The sequence below is a fragment of the Leopardus geoffroyi genome, chromosome D4 (genome assembly GCF_018350155.1).
Source record: "Leopardus geoffroyi isolate Oge1 chromosome D4, O.geoffroyi_Oge1_pat1.0, whole genome shotgun sequence".
Lineage (NCBI taxonomy): Eukaryota > Metazoa > Chordata > Mammalia > Carnivora > Felidae > Leopardus > Leopardus geoffroyi.
In genome coordinates, this window is record NC_059342.1 from 33,681,535 (window position 1) to 33,702,554 (window position 21,020).

A 21,020-nucleotide genomic window follows, 5' to 3' on the forward strand; every position below is an offset into this window, starting at 1 on the left:
CTATTCATATATTCAGCAAATATGGTGAGCATCCACTAATGGCAAGCACTATTCAAGGTGCTAAGAAGACAGTAGTGAACAAAAAATACACATATTCCGATATCTTGAGCTTAGATTTTGGCTAATAAAAGAGTAAGAACTGAGACTTAGCAATACTTACTCTATGCCTGATACATTTTTAAGTGCATTACATGTATTTTAGACATTTAATCATCGTACTAACCTACAAGTTAGATACCATTAAATATCCCCAGGGGTGAATATCCCCTGGGTGGCTCAGTTGGTTAATCATCCGACTTTGGCTCAGGTCATGATCTCGTGGTTCATGAGTTTGAGCCCCACATCAGGCTCTGTGCTGACAGCTCAGAACCTGGAGCCTGCTTTGGATTCTGTGTCTCCTTCTCTCTCTCTGCCCTCCCCCACTTATGCTTTGTCTCTCTTTCTCTCTCAAAAATAAATAAACATTAAAAATTAAAATAAAAAAATAAATAGCCACAATTTTCAGATGTGAACACTGAGGCACTTTGTTGAATAAATAAAACATATATAGCAATTATATGTTATGTTTTTTACCACATAATATTTAGCATTATTTTTATTAAGTGACATAATATACATATACATAAATAATACAATAACATATAATATGTAACATGTTATATATACTATATAGGTGAATAAATATTTACACATATACACGTATAACACTGATAAAAATGAAGCTGCTCTAGTTCAAGTGTGTGGTGGTTGAAGCTTTCTCCTTATCCTCACCCACTTCCCCATATCCCCTGAGGCACCTCCTTAGAGCTCAGTTTGAAAACCACTCATGTAGCCCTAGCTCTTCACTCCATATGGAGAGATGTTGAGTTTCAGAGAGGGGAAGTGACTTATTTAAGGGCTCACAGCTAATTAAAGACTGAGCCAAGACCAGAACTCTCTAATTTTCAGACAAAAAGCTTAAGCTCAGGATACTGTCATTTACCCAAGAGCTTTCTGGAAGTAGTGAAACTAGAATTATCTTATTGATTTGCCTGCTTCTTCCTGGGTCATTTCATGAAGCCCCTGACATTCTGGTTACAACTTCCCTTTACAGACATGTCTATTGGCATCCTCAGTGCAAGACTTTATGCTCTGGCCTCATAGCTTGTCATCCCCCAAATAGACTGACAACCTGCTCTCACACAGCCTGCCTTTGTAGTTTTTCTCTTTTGTTGCCCATAATGTGCTTCCCTCCATCTCTACATGCCAAACCCCTAGTCATCCTGCTAGAACCAGCACTGGTTTTACTCCCTTTTGAAGACTTTCAGTGGTCTATACCCCAAACCCATTTCATGTATGCAGGGCCAGCTTCATGGATGTGCAGCCCAAGCAACCTGCATGTGGTTTAATGCATTTTGAAATTCTTAAGAATTCATGAACAGGGGCACCTGGATGTCTAAGTTGGTTAAGTATCCAACTTTGGCTCAGGTCATGGTCACATGGTTTGTGAGTTTGAGCCCCACATAGGGCCCTGTGCTGGCAGCTCATAGCCTGGAGTCTGCTTCAGATTCTGTGTCTCCCTCTCTCTCTCTCAGCCTGTCCCTGCCAGCTCTCTTTCTCTCTCTAAAAAAAAAAAAAATTAATAAATGTAAAAAATAATTAAAAAATGAATTTGTGAACAAAGTCCCTGCATTTTCATTTGTACTGGACACTGGAACTTATGTAGCCAGTCCTGTATGTTGTATGTGTAGACATCTATTACAATGGGTAACACTTGAGAAATAGTCTGTCTCCTGTGATGGATTATGATCTCCTTGAAGCCAAGGACTGGTCCTATTCATTATTGTATCCTCAACACCGATGAACCACTGATGAAGTCCAAGGTTCAATTATGCCCTCCTTTTCATTCCTAAGAATATCCTAATTAGGAGAAAGTGCTTAACCTCTAGGAAAGTACTTAACTCTAGGCAATCTGAGTATTCATTCCAGGACGTGGATCATTGTCTTCCCAATGTTGAAACTATTAGTACTCAATCATATTCTAGGAACACATTGAAGGCATGTGCCTAATATTTCTACTTCCATTGCTTCCAAAATAAGTATACTGAGGAGAAAAGGAAATGTTTTACTTGCGTAGAGGAGCTAAGAACATTACAGAGCAACAGGAGTTGGCATCCATTAGGTGGGGGTTAGGTTCAGAGATAAGACTGTAATATGATCACATCAACTTCTTTAACTAGTGACATTCTTAAAGATTATGATTGAGCAAAAATAACTGCCTTACATGAAGCAGACTTTTCTAAATAAGTCCCCTTTGCCATATAGTTTAGTATGGATACCTTGTCATGCTTTTTTTCATTATTTATTAAATAGAGTTTTCACATTACATTTAGAAACAGAGAGAGGGACTGGAAGAGGTGAACTAGTTTAAGAAAAGGAAACATATTAGAAGGAAAAGGAATGATGGTAGTGATACTATCACCCAGGCTTCATTGATAACATCACTAAGAACTAGACCAGTGAAAAACAGGAGCCCAGGTTGGGTAATCGAGACAATGGCAGGGTCAGCAGCTGGAAGATGAAGCATGTAGTCAGCCTCAAGGATCACATCAGCTGAACATCTACACCTCAGCATGATGACAGCTACATAGAGATTCTGCCTTCAATGTCATCTCCAAATCACTGAACATTTACTCAAAATCCTGATAATGCAAGCCTCATACTAGGGGCTGGGAATATGGAGTTTAGGAAAACATAGGCTCAGTCCTCAGTGTGTAGGTTCAAGGCTGAGATTCTGAGTTCAAAATACTGCGTTTGAAACCTGGCTTGGCCACTTACTGGCTGAGAAACCTTGGGCAAGTTACTTAACCACTCTGTGCCTCAGTTTCCTCATCTGTAAGATCTGATAGTTATATTATCATTACGAAGATTTCTCCTGAGGATTAATTTCAGTTAATATATAAAAGCACTTGGAATAAAATGCTATCAACACAGAAATGAAATACATCAATACTTTTAGCCAGTTGTCAGTGGGTAGGGAAGATAGTATAGAAGACTTTAACATGTGAAGGTTGAAGTCAAATCCCTGATGTCTGGAGTGACACACCATTAACAACAGGTTAAATGACAAGCAGGTTTAACAGCAATGGTTGTGGATCACGTAATTATGACACAAAAGAGGTGCATTACTAGACTTAATTTCCAGAAGCTATTGAATTCAATCACACACAATGTGGTTTTGGAGGGACTTGGCCTATATGCTTTCCAAGGACAATTCTGGTCAGAGATAAGATAGTGAAGAGTGAGAGAAAAGTGTGGAGAAGGTTGTCTCCAGTTCCTAATTTTGGGTCTATACAGGAGAAGGGGCGACTATTATCTCCTCCATTATGTGTATTCTTGGCAATAGGGAGGGATTTCTCATAATTCTCTTATCACTTCATGACTGTTTCTATTTCAATAAATATCAACAGACATCAAAGGTCTAAAATAGAAAGAGGAAGGAATTATCACTAATAAATTTCCTCAATGACTGCCTAATGTCTATAGCACATATGGCTACACTGTGACAAGAATTGTGCCCTGGAACCAGCTTGGATTCCACATTGCTATGGCAACAGATCACTCTGGTTGGGCTGGTTTCCTCCAAAGGACAAGATATGTGGCCAGCAGACAAGGCACCATTGCCCGATCATGAAAATGTTTCTGTTGTTTATGAGTTAATCTGAACTGTTCACGAGTGAAAACACTATTGGTCCTCTGTGTCTAGTTTTTCTCTCATCTCTTCTCTCCTTTTCAAGACAGCCAGCTTTCCAATGAAATTCACATCCTAGATAAGACCCTTGCTGCACGGGTAAGATAGCAGACATCAAGGCTCATGGATGATGTAAGTTATGACCAAATCAAAACCACCGCTCTGTGTCCTGTCGAACAGAGATATGACATTTATATTAATATTTGGCTAAGTTTCTCAATTAGTGATTGATGAACTAAGCCTCATCTTCATAGTGAGGTGATGTAATTTTCATCTTTGGATAATGTTTGCATTGTAAATCTTTTAGAGGTCAGGAATGTCACGTTCTTACCATGTAATAATATCTCAAAGTGGGACTATAGTGGAAAGAAGTTTTTTTTTTTTTTTTAAATAGAGTCTGAGAAATAGCGCATTTCATATAAAAATTGTGTAGATCCACATAAAATTTTGAAACACATTGGGTGGGAGCCTGTCAGATAACTAGTTACTGCAGGAGAAGTGATTACCTTTGCAAAGGTATTTGGGCCCTTTCAAGCCCTCCTGGTTCCTTTTGTCAAGGCATGGCTATAAGGTGGTAAATAAGGTGTTAGGAAGCCCTGGACTTTTACACCATAAACACCTTATAAATAATTAGATGTCCTTTCTCTCTAAAGCCTCATCATCTCCATAGCTTAGCTATGAAAATACATTTCATTTTATTTATTTTTTTAAAAAATAAAATCTTTTGGGGCGCCTGGGTGGCGCAGTCGGTTAAGCGTCTGACTTCAGCCAGGTCACGATCTCGCAGTCCGTGAGTTCGAGCCCTGCGTCGGGCTCTGGGCTGGTGGCTCAGAGCCTGGAGCCTGTTTCCGATTCTGTGTCTCCCTCTCTCTCTGCCCCTCCCCCATTCATGCTCTGTCTCTCTCTGTCCCAAAAATAAATAAACGTTGAAAAAAAAAAATAAAAAAAAAATAAAAAAAAAATCTTTTCATTTAATGGCAATTTTAAAACTCAAAAGTGTTCATTTTAGCCTCTTAATAGTCATTTTAAACCAGTGTTCATGGGTCAGAATCCAAAGCAGAGGGATCACTATTTAAGAAAAAGTTTTTTTCAAATTTCTTAAATAAGAAATAGATCCAATTTTAACTTAACTCTGAAAAAATTTATTTTCTATTTGCCTTGATCAAATTTTTCTTTAACTTCAGTCTTAAAAATAACATTTACACTGCTGGGCTTGCAAACATTTTCTAGATTTTCTTGGTAACATTTGTATATATTATTCCACTGCTTGTACAGCCACAGAAGTGATCCGTTTTTCCTTTGGGCTTTCTCCCCACTTTAGCTTCAGCCAAAAATGAAGTGCTAATCCCACATTTTGGGCAGACATCTTGCCTGTTTCTAAAAACCTCAACCACTAGCTATCATTATCAGAGAGCTTTTAAAATGCCTGTACAGTCACAGGCTATGTAGTGGGAAATGGATCATGAAATATCCAGGAATGCCAACAGCCGTTTTCCTTTCCATGTTGGAAAGTGCGTGTCCTCTAAGCATAAATGAGGAAGGTCTCTTTTCTCAGCACTCTACCAGCATCATGACACATTTTGCCTTAATCTTGGTAAACATTTGTCTGTCGCTACCTAAATGTACAAACAAACAAATGAACAAACAAACAAACAAAACCCCCAAATGTCTGTGTTTCCAGCAAAATGTAGCTGCTCTAAACCATATTGCCTTGGGTCAAGAGCACTCTTTTCTATACTACATTCCACCATTTCCTCATGGAGTTCACAAATTGGGTTTTCAAATATAAGAAAATTTCTACACAATGGAAAATGAAGTTCAAGTCTTATCAAAATAACCTAAGACCACCCAAATGATAACAGAGGTTATTAATTCAGATTCTAAAGCAAGTAGTCAGCTGCTACCACTTGTGTTTGGCAAGGAATCAAAGGCAGGCAGGGAAGTTAGAAGGCTTAATAGCAAAAAAAAAAAAAAAAAGTAAGGCTTCAGGTATGCTCTGATTGGAGTTTCTTGGCATGAAAACCTGGAGGAAGCTAACTAGAAGCAGTCATCCTATGTGATTGATTGGGGAGCATATTTGACTTTCTCTGGTTGGTCCTGGATTGGAAGGATGGGATGGAGGAGGGCTAGAGAGGTATACAGTCATTGATCAAGTCTTGATCATTCCAAAACAATTGTTACAGATGTTATAGGATGACTTCCTGTGAGTCTTATGTAGACCAGAGTTTATTGTCATACATGGTCTGGCCATTGTCCATCCATGTATTCAGTATGTGGGTCTATATAAAGGAAAGACTCATCTACCAGGGAAGATCTAGAACAACTTCATCCAGTATGGTAGCCACTAGACTTGTGTGGCTATTGAGCACTTGAAATATAGCTAATCTGGGACTCTGGGGTGGCTCAGTAGGTTGAGCATCCCACTTCAGCTCAGATCATGATCTCACGGTTTGTGGGTTTGAGCCCTGTATCTGGCTTTGTGCTGACAGCTCAGAGCCTGAAGCCTGCTTTGGATTCTATGTCTGCCTCCCTCTCTCTCTGCTCCTCCCCTGCTTGTGCTCTCTCTCTCAGTCTCTCAAAAATAAACATTAAAAAAAAAGAAATATAGCTAATCTGAAATGAAATGTGTTGTAAGTGTACAATGCCAACTGAATTTCAATGCCTCTATATTAAAAAAGAAAAAGAAAAGAAAAGAAAAAGTACTCAGTAATGATGTTTTTAATATTGAGTAGATGTTAAAATGATAATATTGGGGACATGTTAAGTTAAATAGAATATGCTATTAAGATTAATTTCACCTCTTTCTTTGTATTACTTTTTTAATGTGGCCAGGAAATAATTTTAAATTTCATATATGGGTCACATTTGTGGCTTGCATTGTATTCCTCTTTGGCAACACAGGAATAGAGGATTGACATATTAAAGTCATAGGGGTGAGGGTAATGTTTTTCCTGGGAAATCCTTTACAAATCATCACATGTTATACATTTCCCATAACAAGGGCAGAGCAGCTCATAGTGAGAAGGGACTTTTTTGAACTCAGGTGATGAGCAAAAAAGACTTATTTATTCAAAATATTACTATATAAAAATTTCATAGGCTTGAGTGTATATATCTATATAGAGAACCATAAGATTGGCTCTATATATCTTTGAGGAAATCATTTTAATGTAACCTTTGATTATATAAATACCAAATCATAGAAGAGAGGGATTGAATGGAGGAATTCTTAATGGACATTAAAAACTAAGAGTTGTTTACTGAATTGATGAGATTATTGTGATATTAAAATTTTCTCTTCTCTAGAGAAAGAAGCTAGCAGCCAAACATGAGAAGAGGAGCCTGGGACTCAGCAAAGACATAGCTGAGCACAGTGTCCACATTTCTGTATGGCAGCCAGCTGGGTGCTGAGGAGGAAGCTATCTTTAGGGGACCCTAAGGTGGAACTTAAGAAGTAAGTCTAATAACCAGTTTCAACCTCTTTTCCCTTTTTGTGTTGGAATTCCTTTTTTAAATATTCTCAAGTCTTGCAGCAAATTGAGGCATTGGGACTGGCATTGACACAAAATCAGGGAATGAAAGGAAAGACTTGTAGGGAAGGAAAAATATTTTTCCTCTACTCTTCTTGGTTCTTTGCTGAGAGTCATTCCTCTCACCTTCTGTAATAAGATAGATTAACAGAAGAAAAACAAGCAGAAGTTTAATAATATGTATAACTTATGTTTACATGGGAGAGACCCAGGAAAACTAACTGAAATACCCCAAGCTTCCACCTTTAATACCATTTCCAGCTGAAGACAGAAGAAGATGTTGAGTGTGGGAGATCCAGTTATGGGACATTATGTGGCAAATCACAGTAAAAGTGTAGTTGTTATGCTGATTTAAGTCCTTGGCTTTCCCATTGATCAGAGTTTCCAGAATTATTCTTCCTGGTACAGAAAAAAAGACACCATTACAAATAAAAATTTCCCTTATAAATGCAAATGTCTCTTACAAAAGGGTATTCTACTTGGTTTTCAGAGCTTCTCCCCTGTCTGCTGGGTTTTGTTTGTTTGGTTTGTTTTGTGTCTTAAATAACTAGCTCAAAATACAGAAGCATATTTTGGGGGTGGTATATTCTGCTCCCCTTCATATTGCATACACAGTTTGGGTGTATAAAGCACATTCATAAAACCTTTTACTTTCATCCAGGTCCTTTGTAGTGTATTTGTTTAAAAACAAGCATTTAAAAGAAGACACCCAATTTTATTACCACAAAACTATTATCCACTACTGTCTTTCATGAATCTTTTTTCTACTGGCTCAAGAATGCAAAACTACAGCAAGTCTCAAAGGGTTCATAGTGTTGAATGGGTTGCTGTAGATTAAAAATAGCGTGGCAGTTTATCTTTGGCTACTGGGGTATTGGCTTACTTTTTTCATAGAAACAGGCTTTAATTACAGAGTAAAGAATAAACTGGACTTGATTGCTCTTTGGAAAGACTGACATTTCAGTTTCTCCCACAAAATACTTATTGATGTTGATGTAAGGGAAAGAGAAGAGTCAGAATACAAAGGAGCTTTGTGTTGCCAGCAGTTGGGAAAGCATCTTTTGTCTTCTCAACTTAGCAGTTTTGATATGGAAGTCAGTGCAAGAGAATAAATATCAAACACAACATTGTCATTTTCAGAATCTCTTTTGTGACTGTACTTTAGAAAACACCCATAGTGAGAAAATTGAAGTTTCTGAGCTTCTGGAGGAAAAAGAAAACTGACCACATCCCAAATTTATGCTTAGGAAAAGATGTTATTTACAACAATTATAACTGCATTTTCCACATGTGTTGAAAGACAGATAATGATTTAACATCCAAAAAGGAGAGAAAAACCCTTATTCAGAATAATTGGTGACATGTAAACCCCTCTGTGAATGCACTTTTGGTTTAATTAAAATGCATGTGCAGTGGTATATTTCAAAAGAAGACAAAGTGCTGGGTATTCAGAACTAAAAATGTCAGTAATTCTTTTCCCATACCATGAGGGGTTTCATAACAATTCCTCAGAGTAATATTTCTTGTAGGTAGGTAAACAACTGCTATTGGCTAGATAAAGAAGGTGATGGCAAAGGATCACCTGGAAACAGAAAATGATCCATCTGAAAACAATTCTTAAGTATACAGGTAAAGGGATAACATTAGGAGCAACCATCAAAAGGGCAGTGCAAATGGAGAGATTTTTATGACGAAATATATCTAACTAGAAATATTTTTGGATTCTGGTTACACATGGCAGCCTCTCAGCTTATTGGTTCTCAAGCCAATACTGTTTTCTGTATTGTCACAGCAAGTCCTAACAAGTTGGAGTGGAGAGAGAAGGAGGGAGAGAGAGAGCGAGAGTGAGAGTGAGAGTGAGAGTGAGAGTGTGTGTGTGTGTGAGAAAGAGAGAATATCTTTCATTGATTCCAGAGAATACAAAAGCAGGACATTTTATTTGTACATTATTTTACAAAATGAGATAAAAATGAAATCAGACACAATATTTAAGAAAATAAAAAGGCAATGTGAGCAATTTCTGAAGTCCACACAATTTCTTAGCATTCCTCAAAAGAGTGTGATATTAGTAGGAAGATATAAAGACTCCAAAACACAAATTCACTCCTAGTCAGTTTAAGCTAGTTCTTGGCACCCTCAAACCCCCATCATTCTCAAGTGTGCAGAAGGAAAGCTTTAAATAACTCAGGAAAATGGCAAAGTAGAATATCAGATTTCAAAACATTTCATTACAAATCAACCTAAAGGAACAGCATAGAAATCGTCATTCTCTAACAGTATTTTCCCCTTAGGTCTGTGGCAGCATGGTAGGACACAACACAAAGCAAATGGAACATACATACTCTTGCTTTTTAAAGACTGCGTCAGTAATTCTTTTTTAAATTGTTGTACTAAGTCAAGTGTTCTTTTATAGACTGGCAAAATAAAATTCTGAAGATAAATAAAATTACTTATATAAATAGTCGGATAGTAGCAATATCCCGTGGTAAAACCCATTTCAGTGATGAATTCCTAATAGAAAACTTGGTAGTGTTAGAATTATATTCAACTAGTTTTTAATCTACAAGCTATTCTGGTTATTCAGCGTGAGTTCCAGAAATTTTATTTATTTAAAGGTAGATTTAAGAAATTGTTGAAATAAGTCATACAGAGAAAGACAGACATCATATGTCTTCACTCCTACGTGGATCTTGAGAAAGTTAATAGGAGACCATTGGGGAGGGGAAGGAAAAAAAAGGTTAGAGAGAGAGAGAGTGAAAACATAAGAGACTCTTGAAAACTGAGAAAAAACTGAGGGTTGATGGGGGGTGAGTGAGGGATATTGAGGAGGGCACCTGTTGGGATGAGCACTAGGTGTTGTATAGAAACAAATTTGACCATAAATTTCATATTAAAAAAAAAAGAAATTGTTGACAGAGTGGGTTCACTGCTTTAGGATAAATTGAAAAAATGGTGATCATCAAATGTTGTATTGATTGCCTAACTTTCCTAGGTCAACTGACCTCAAAAAGTGTGACTCCCAGATTCTGTCTGTCGTTACCACAGAATTGGGCATATCAACCTAAACCTCTATTACAAGTGGGAAATCCATGAGGGAAAGACAGAACTGTCATTCAGGGAAGGTAACTTGAATTCACACTTTCTGGAATAGCGCCATGGGTCTGAATTCACAGATGCGATGGTACTGTTATGATTACTCAACTCCCTAGGTTACAGTGGCTCAAATTCTGCCACTGGCATTTTAACCTGTGCCCCAACTGTTTTATTTGTAATATTGCCACCTGTGCACTCAGACCAAAACAGAGGGGATGGCTAGAAGCCATAATATTGATGGCCGAGGTCAAAAAAGTCATGAAATTCCATTTGGCTGCCAGTGGAAAGGGTTCTTATCTCTGAACTAATCTCAAAGCAATAACTACCTTCTCATTAAAGAGTTGTAACTATACCCTTAAAACAAACACCCTCCTACAATAGACATGCTATGCTGCCAGTCATTAGCTTAACAAATGTGATCTCTTTTACTCTGTAAGTAGCATTAACCACCTGAGAAGACTCATTTGCTGTATTTCCTAAAATTCTGTATATGTAAGTCTGTGACCTAACCAATAGATTACAGAGGCTTAGATGAGGTATCTGATCAGTTTAGAGCAAATAATTTCTCTCTGATTCAATACTATATGATTTATATAATCATTTCCTTATGATATGTGGTAAATGGTGAAAAATATAAAGGAAGATCAGATTGGGAAGTGCTTATTTTTTATACTATGGTCAAGAAGAGGCCCTTTCATTTTGAATCTTATATATGAAGCTTTGAAACATACAAAACTTTAAGAAGAGAAAGTGTCTTAGAATCTGATCAAAATATGAAAACACTTGTGGTTTTTCATATGAGACTAACTAGCAAAATTGGTTCAGTTGCAACACATATAATAGGAATAAGGTATTTAACTGAAAATCATCAATTACATTTTCTTAGGGCATGTACCAAAGTCCAGCAACAGAGAACTTATCTTCAGTGGCAGTAAACATTATAACTACTGAAGTTAAAGGTTTTGGTTTTGTTTTTGTTTTCCCAGAAAAAAATAGAAAAATCTTTCTTAAACGTGGCAGTGTTTTGATGGAGGTCTCCTAGAAATTTGGATGATCTTGATTCAGTCAATTTACCTCACTGGACCCCAACTTCCATATTAATAAAGCAAAAGAAATTATCCAGTTGGTCTCCGAGTTTCTTTTTATCATCAAGAGCCCTTGATTCCAAGATATTCCCAGTTGCGAATACAGTATCATATTACAAAGAAAACAATAAGCACAGTTAAGATATTAAAGTAATACTAATGCTTTATCTCCTTGTGACTTGGCCATTGCCTCTACTGGCAGTGGGTGCATAGCATTCTGTTTGTGTATCATTAAAAAAATACTAGTTATGACTTCCTGTAACATAAAATTGGAATCTTTAAAGGAGATCTTTTAAGTATTTATCCTTGGTAAATAAAACAGATCTTGGTATAGGTGCTTATTCATTGTCAAAGTAGGTATGAAATCTATCTTTTAGTGAAAAGTTAATGGTCTAGGAACTGCTTGTGAATCCATAGGCTAAACTAAAAGATGGTTTTGTTTCAGTAGTACTTAATATCCTGAATTAGAATTTAAATTACGCTGTATTTGGAATACTTATCAATATATTAAGTGCATATAAAATCATGCTGAGAATGTGCAAAGATTTCAGCACAGCTTAATTTTTATTTCACTGCATGAATTCCTTTTTGTTCTTGTTGAAATTCTGTAAAGCTTCTAAATTGTCCCTATTTCCTATAGCACAGTTAGCATGTCTTCTTGGGAATAGAAGGGATACCAGACCTATTCTTCCCCTTCAAAGCCAACAAATACCAAAGCCAAAATGAAGTCAGGTAAGGTGTGAGCAGTAATGAGGCTGAGATAACAATTGTGTGTTTGCTATAAGAAATAAGTCTAGTATAGCTGAATAGTATACTGGTAGACAGCTAGATTTCTAGAAGTTGCAAGCAGAGTTGTATGTGCAAAGTTTATCAGGGGAAAGGAAATGAATAGTTGTTTTTTTTTATGTTTATTCACCTTTTGAGAGAAAGACAGGGCACAAGTGGAGGAGGAGCAGAGAGAGAGGGAGACAGAAAATCTGAAGCAGGTTCCAGGCTCTGAGCTGTCAGCGCAGAGCCCGACGCAGGGTTCAAACCCATGAACTGTGAGATCAAGACCCAAACTGAAATCAGACACTTTACCAACTAAGCCACCCATGAACCCTTGAATGGGTTTTTTAAATGACACTTTCAATGACCATTTTTGCCCAATTTCGTAACTTCACATACCATGAATTTAAGCCAATGAGGACTGAAATTTCTACCTTAAGCAAGTTCTACATATTGGCAAAACTCTTCTTGGGCCCATGGCAAGTCTTTTTGCCTCCTTCAAAGAAGAAAATTGGGGCACCTAAATGGCTTAGTTGGTTAAGCATCCGACTTTGGCTCAAGTCATGATCTTATGGTTTGTGGGTACCTTAGGCTCTGTGCTGACAACTCATGCCTGGAGCCTGTTTCAAATTCTGTGTCTCCCTCTCTCTCTGCCCCTCCCTCACTCACCCTTTGTCTCTTTCTCTCTCTCAAAAATAAATAAACATTAAAATTTTTTAATGAAAAAAGCAACCTATTAACTGTACTTGGAGAATAAATCAGTGTCCGATTACATAATTTAGCTTGCAAATTAATTTGTGAATTTCCCCACATTTTTAAAAGGACACATGTTGAAATGCTGAACTCCTGTCTCTGGTGGAGCTTTTAGGTCTGTTTTGAGACACACAGATGCAGGGAGAAAATATGTAAAATAATGAGAAGCATTTTCACAGTATTTAGTAATATTTGCTCTCAGAATTCTATTAATTTAAGAGAATAACTTGCAACTGTAACTGCATTAAGAAGCTTGGCAAGCACCAGAGTGTAATTATTTCTGCTATAGCACTGATACACAAAAAAGAAAATAAACCATTCATGGAATGTGTATATGTATCTATGGCTATCCTTATTTATATTGTTGTGATTTACAGTTCTGAGAAATTTGCCTCTTTTCTTGCTCCATGCTGAAGAAGAAAACATACACACATGACATTGCATTTCTGACAATCGGTATTTCCCTGAAAAGCTAGCCCTAAGGAATCAGGAGATGCTGATTCCTAGAAAAGCTGTTAATGAATCCTTAGCCTCTGCCTTATGGATATCTCAAAGATTCACTTTTTCTTTGCAGTATTCATCAGTGTTTGCTTGATGGCTAGGCAGGACAATTCTTCATTGTGTAATACTGACCTGAGCATTGCAGATGCTTCCCATCTCTCACTCTGTATGCACTAAATGCCAAGAGTCATTTTGACTACCCGACACATATGATATGATATCTACTGAGGTAGTGCCACTATGCAAAGCTTTCTCTTAAGATGCCTCTACAAATATTGTAGAATGTGGTGACTTTTAAATGCCTCCTTTCCCAAGGGCTTTCTGCAATATGTCTCATGTTGTTCAAAGTAATTTCCTGGTGGTTTGTGACTAAGTTAAAGAAAATAAAATGATGACACTTTCTTTACTGACCCAGGTGGATGCATCATCTCACCCTGCTACCTAGAAAGACTAACACTGAAGAGTTATTTCCAGAATATCTGTTCATCAAGACACACATTTGTGTTGTCCTGAGGTCCAGGAAAGACATCTGTGATTTCGCTTCACCATATATTTTTGGGAACTGAGTCAGTAAGCCAGAAATTAAGGAAGTGGGGACACATGAGGACAGGGATCAGTTTAAGTTCACCTGAGACCGGTAAAATGAATTGACAGCTATCAAAAGATTAGGGTTTCAAATAAATTCTGGTGTTCAGTTAATAATAATGTACCAATGTCATTTTCTCACTAGTGCTAGTGGTGTGTATGAATCTGTACAGAATAATTTCTATTACACACTGTGTTCAGTATGTTGTGCTATATATCACACTTTTGGTAAATATGTTATTGTTACATAAGATGTTAAAAGTGGAGAAAACTGAGTGAGGAGTATAGAAGAAACCTGTGTGTAATCTTTGCAACTTTTCTGTAAATCTATATTTGTTCCAAAATTTAAAAAAAATTATTTAAAAATTGCCCTCTAAACTCATTTTTTTAAAACTCACAAAGCCCTATCTCTTTTTCTTCCCATTCTTTCTATGCTTCACTGACCCTACTCCCCAGCTTCCCTTTCTCCTGTCTAGACTTCCAGCTCTGTTTTCCCTCTGATATTGCTGCAGAGGTCTCAAATCCCAACCCATTCACTTCTGGTGCAAGTTTTTCATAAGCACTACAGTTCTAGCCCTGGGCCTTCCCTTGCTTGTTTTCCTTTTTGTGTTTTCTCTCCTTGTTTATTTTTTAAATTGTGTAGGTCTTTATAGTTTATAGAGGAACTTCCCATGCACTTTGTCTTTTGATTCTTAGAATATGCAGGTGAATTGGTTCTTATTATTATTATTATTATTATTATTATTTTTAATTTTAATTCCAGTGTAGTTGACATACAGTGTTTTATTAGTTTCAGGTATATAATCCAGTTATTCAACAGTTCCATATATTACTCAGTGTTCATTATGATAAGTGTACTCTTTTTTTTTAATATTTTATTTATTTTTTGAGAGATAAAGAGTGCATGCACACAAGCAGGGAAAGGGCAGAGAGAAAGATACCTCCTCTAGTAACCAGCAGTTTGTTCTCTGGTTTTTGGTTTGTCTCTGTTTGTTTGTTTGTTTGTTTGTTTTCCTTTGCTCCTTTCATTACTTAAGTTTCACATGAGAGAAATCATGATGTATTTGTCTTTTTCTGACTACCTTATTGGGTTTAGCATTATAGTCTCAGCTTCACCCATGTGGGTTGCAAATGACAAGAATTCATTCTGTTTTATGATTGAACAATATTCCATTGTGCATATACATATACACACATATATGTGTATACATATATACGTGTATATATACATATATGTATAGATGTATGCATATATTTACATCTCTCCCTTATCCATTGATCTATCAATGGACATTTGGGCTACTTCCATAATTTGGTTACTGTAAATAATGTTGCAATAAACATAGGGGTTCATATATCCCTTCAATTTAGTGTTTTGTCATTCTTTGGGTGAATATCCTATAGTGTAATTACTGGATCATAGGCTAATTCCATTTTCAATTTTTTGAGGAATCTCCATATTGTCTTCTATAGTGGGCTCAACAGTGTGCATTCCCACCAACAGTGCACAAGTGTTCCTTTCTCGCTACATCCCTGACAACACTTGTTTTTGATTTTAGTCATTCTGAAAGGTGTGAGGTGATCTCTTTGTGGTTTTGATTTGCATTTCCCTGATGATGAATGACGTTGAGCATCTTTTCATGTGTCTTTTGGCCATTTGCATGTCTTCTTTGGGGAAATGTCTGTTCGTATCTTCTGTTCATTTTTTAATTGCGTTATTATTATTTTTTGGTGTTGAGTTGTATAAGTTCTTTATATATTTTGGATATTAACCCTTTCTCAAATATGTCATTTTCAAATAACTTCTCCCATTCTTCCCCTGTTAGTTTTGTTGATTGTTTCCTTTGCTGTGCAGAAGTTTTTATGTTGAAATTGTCCTAATAGTTGGCTTTTGATTTTGTTTTCCTTGCCTCAAGAGACATATCTAGAAAGAGGTTATGGTTGATGTCAGAGAAATTACTGCCTATGCTCTCCTCTAGGACTTTTATGGTTTCAGGTCTCACGTTTAGGTTCTTAATCCATTTTGAGTTTATTTTTATGTTATAGTATAAGAAAGTGGTCCAGTTTTATTGCTTTCCACGTAGCTGTCCAGTTTTCCCGACACCATTTATAGAAGAGATGGACTTTTTCCCATTGCATATTCTTGTTGAAGAATAATTGTTGAAGATTAATTGACCATATAATTGTGGGCTTTTTTTCTGGGCTTTCTATTCTGTTCTATTGAACTACGTGTCTATTTTTGTGCCAGTACCATACTGTTTTGATTACTACTTATAATATAGCTTATAACTTGAGGTCTGGAATTGTGATCCCACCAGTTTTGTTTTCTTTTTCAAGATTGTTTTGGCTATTCAGGGTTTTTTGTGGTTCCATACAAATTTTAGGATTGTTTGTTCTTGTTCTGTGAAACATGCTGTTAGTATTTTGATAGGTACCACATCAAATCTTCAGATTGCTTTAGGTGGTATAGAAATTTTAACAATATTTGTTCTTCCAGTTCTTGAGTATGGAATGTCTTTCCATTTCTTTGTGTTCTGTTCAATTTTTTTCATCAAAGTTTTGTAGTTTTCAGAGTACAGGTCTTTCACCTCTTTGGTTAAATTTATTCATTATTTTGGGTGAATTATAAATGAGATTATTTCTTAATTTCTCTTTCTGCTGCTTCATTATTAGTGTATAGAAATGCAACAGATTTATTTACATTGATTTTGTATTTTGTGAGCTTACTGAATTCCTTTATCTGTTCTAGTAGTGTTTTAGTAAAATCTTCAGTATTTTCTACATATAGTATCATGTGATCTGTAAATAATGCAAGTTTCACTTCTTCCTTAACAATTTTGAAGTCTTTAACTTCTTGTGTTGTCTGATTGCTGTGACTTTATTATAGTCACAGCATAATACTTTCAGTATTATGTTGAATAAAAATGTAGCATAGTACTGTCAGTACTGTGTTGAATAAAATGATGAGAGTAGACAACTTTGTCTAGCTCCTGTCATTAAGGGAAAAGTTATCAGTTTTTCCCCTTTGAGAATGATGTTAGCTGTGTTTTTCATAGAAGTCCTTTATTATGTTGAGGCATGTTCCCTCTAAATGTACTTTGCTGAGAGTTTTTATCATGAATGGATGTTGTATTTCATCAAATGCTTTTTCTGCAGCTATTGAAATGATCATATGATTTTTACCCTTTCTCATATTGATAGAATGTATCATGTTAATTTATTTGCAATTATTTAACCACCCTAGCATTCCTAACAATAAATCCCACTTGATCATGGTGAATGCTTTTTTAAATATATTGTTGGATTTGGTTTGCTAATATTTTGTTGAAGATTTTTGCATGTATGTTCATCAGAGATATTGGTCTGTAATTCTATTTTGTTGTGTTGTCTTTATCTGGTTTTGTTACCAAGGTCATACTGGCTTTATAGAATGAATTTGGAAGTTTTCCTTACTCTTCTATTTTTTTGGAATAGTTTGAGAAGAATAGGTATTAACTCTTCTTTAGATGTTTAGGAGAATTCACCTGTAAGCTGTCTGGTCCTGGACTTTTGTTTATTCATTTTTTTTTTTTTATTCTGATTCAATTTCTTTGGTGGTGATTACTCTGTTCAAAGTTTCTTTCTACTTCAGTTTTGGTACAGTTTGTTTGTTTTGGAGGTTTTACGTTTCTGAGAATTTATCTATTTCTCCCTAGGTTGTCCAATTTGTTGGCATTTTTCATAATATTCTCTTACATTTGTTTATATGTCTGCAGTGCTGATTGTTATTTCTCTTCTCTCAGTCGTCATTTTGTTTATTGAATATTTTTTCTTTTTCTTTTTTTTTTTTGAGTCTGGCTAGAAAATCAATTTTGTTGATCTTTTCAAAGAAACAGGTCCTTGTTTCATTGATCTGTTTTGTAGTTTTTTAGTTTCTATATCACTTATTTTTGCTCTAATATTTATTATTCCCTTCCTCCTGCTGTTTTGGGATTTTGTTCATTGTTCTTTTTCTAGCTCCATTAGGTGTGATGTTAGGTTGTTTATTTAAGATTTTTCTTGCTTCTTGAAATAGGCTCATATTTCTATAATCTTCCCTTTTAGAATCACTTTTACAACACCCCAACGATTTTGGACCATTGTGTTTTTTCTGTCCATGTATTTTTTTATTTCTTCTTTGATTTTTTTTTTTTGGTTGACTCATTCATTGTTTAATAGCATTTTATTTAACCTCCATATATTTGTGCTTTTTCCAGATTTTTTCTTGTGGTTGATTTCTAGTTTCATAGTGTAGTCATCAGAAATGATGCATGGTATGACTTCAGTTTTGAAAAATTCGTTGAGACTTGTTTTGTGGCTTAATATATGATCTATTCTCAAGAATGTTCAACGTGCACTTGAAAATTGTATATTCTGCTTTGGAATGTTCTGAATTAATTTGTTAAATCTGTCTGGTCCAGTGTGTCATTCAAAGCCATGATTTCCTTGGTGATTTTCTGTTTGGGTGATCTGTCCATTGATGTAAATATGGTGTTAAAATCTCTACTACTATTTTATTACTATTTATTAGCCTCTTTATATGTGTTATTCACTGTTTCATGCATTTGGGTACTCCTAGGTTGGATGCATAAATATTTATAATTGTTATATCTTCTTGTTGAATAGTCCCTTTTATTATCATATACTCACCTTCTTTGTCACTTGTTATAGTCTCTGTTTTAAAGTTTCTTTTTTTTAATGTAAATGTTGCTACCCAGGAGTTTTTTTCACCTGCATTTGCATAATAAGCATTTCTCCATCCCCTGACTTTCAATCGGAAGGTATCTTAAGTCTGAAATAAGTCTCTTGTAAGCAGCATACAGATGGGTATTTATTTTTATCCATTCTATCACCCTATATCTTTTGATTGGAGCATTTAGACATTTACATTTGAAGTAATTAGTTATATGCATGTATGTATTGCCATTTTGTTACTTGTTTTGTGGTTGTTTTTGTCATTCTTCTATGATCCTTTCTTCTCTTGCTCTCTTCTCTCATTGCTTGCTGGCTTTCTTTAATGGTATATTTGGATTCCTTTCTTTTTAATTTTGCTTATCTATTCTGGATTTTTATTTGTGGTTATCATTTGCTTTGTATACAACATTTTCTGCATATAGAAGTCTATATGAAGTTGTTCATCACTTAAGTTTGAACCCAATATTTACTCCTCTCCCCTCTGTGTTTTAGGTATATGGTGTCATATCTTACATTCTTTTATTTTGTGAGTCCTTTGACTGTTTTTTGCAAATATGCTTAATTTTAGTGCTTTTGTGCTTCCTACTTTTTGTACTCCTATTTATGGTCTTTCTTTTCCACTCAAAGGGTCCCCTTTAACATTTCTTTAGGTTTGGTTTAGTGGTCATGAACTCCTTTAGCTTTTTTTTTAATCTGGGAAACTCCTTATCTACCCTATTTTGAATGACAGGCTTGCTGGATAGAATATTCTTGGCTGCAGTTTTTTTTTTTTTTTTTTCTTTTCATCATTCTATATCATGTCATTCCCTTCTGGCCTGCAAAGTTTCTGCTGAAAAATTATCTGATAACCACACAGGGTTTCCCTTTTATGTAACTATCTTCTTTCCTCTTGCTGTTTTTAAATTTTGTCTTTATCACTAATTTTGCCATTTTAATTACTATGTGCCTTGGTGTGGACCTTCTCACGTTTATTTTACTAGGGATCTCTATGCCTCCTGGATCTGGCTGTTTCCTTCCCCAGATTAGGGAAGTTTTCAGCTATTGTGTATAAAATGAAATTTCTCTTTCTTCTTCTGGGATCCCTATAATACAAATGCTATTATGCGTGAGGAGACCTTGATTTCCCTGTCTATTCTAATTTTGCATTTTTTTCTTTCACATGATCAGCTTGATGACTTTCCATTGCTCTGTCTTCCAGATTATTAATTATTTCTCCTTCCTCTAGCCTGCTATTTATTCCATCTGGAGTATTTTTAATTTCAAGTTTTGTATTCTTCATGTTTGATTGGTTCTTTTTTTTAATCTCTTTAAGGATCTCACTGATGTCTTCCACTCTTTTCTCAAGTTCAGTGAATATCTTTATGATCATTAGTTTAAATTCTTTATCAGGCATATTACTGATCTCTGTTTCACTTAGATATCTTGCTGTGATTGGGTCCTGTTCTTTCATTTGGGATATATTCCTCTGTTTCCTCATTTTGTCTGACTCTTTGTGTCTGTTTCTCTGTGTTAGGAAAGTCAGCTATGTCCCTTGCTCTTAGAAGTAATGGCCTTATGAAGAAGAGGTCCAGTAGTGCCTTGCAGTGCAGTGTCCATCGTTTGTTAGAGTGTGGTGCTTCATAGGGTGTCCCCTATGAGTGTTTGCTGCACCCTGCGTATTGGCCACTTTCTTCTTCAGTTCAGTCATCTGCAGTGGCTCTCTTTGCCTGTTGTACGCAGTGTTTAGTCCTTGTGTTGTTCATAGATCAGTCCAGGACCACCTTGGGCTTGAATTTAGTCAGACCATGCATTTGCCAGAGATGCAGTAGCACCAAACTACAGCGTTCTTTCTCTGTGTTGTCCCTCGAGAAGCTGTCATTGATGAGCCCAGCTTGCGATCAGATCAAATGTCTGCCCCTAGCCCACTGCTGGGGCTGCCATCTGACTGGTGTGTGTGTGTGTGTGTGTGTGTGTGTGTGTGTGTTTTACTTTCTTTAGGGCAGGAGTCACTTTGGAGTGGTGCTGACCCCTATAAGGTCTTCTTGCACACTGCCAGATTTGTGATTTCAGTTTGAATGGGTTTGACCAAGAGTTTATTCAAGGGGGTGGGGTGTGCAGTATCCTCAAGTTTTGTGTTCTGTTGAAAGGTGATGAACAGCTGCTGCCAGGACTGGGCCAGCAGGGGTGGGATGTCAATTTTAACAAGGTGACTACTGGTCTGGTACCAAGGTTCCACAAACCTTGCAGGTAGAGAGAAAAGTTTTTGGTAAGTTTTGTGCTGGT

At 36.2% G+C, this 21,020-nt stretch overlaps 1 long non-coding RNA gene across 1 annotated transcript; it reads left to right on the top strand.

The window, feature by feature from the left end:
• The first annotated feature begins 3,617 nt into the window (after positions 1 to 3,617).
• On the top strand, positions 3,618 to 11,453 carry LOC123593608. Its single transcript, XR_006710400.1, has 3 exons — positions 3,618 to 3,862; positions 7,037 to 7,184; positions 11,340 to 11,453. It is a non-coding gene; the product is annotated as an uncharacterized LOC123593608 (long non-coding RNA).
• The last annotated feature ends 9,567 nt before the right edge of the window (positions 11,454 to 21,020 follow it).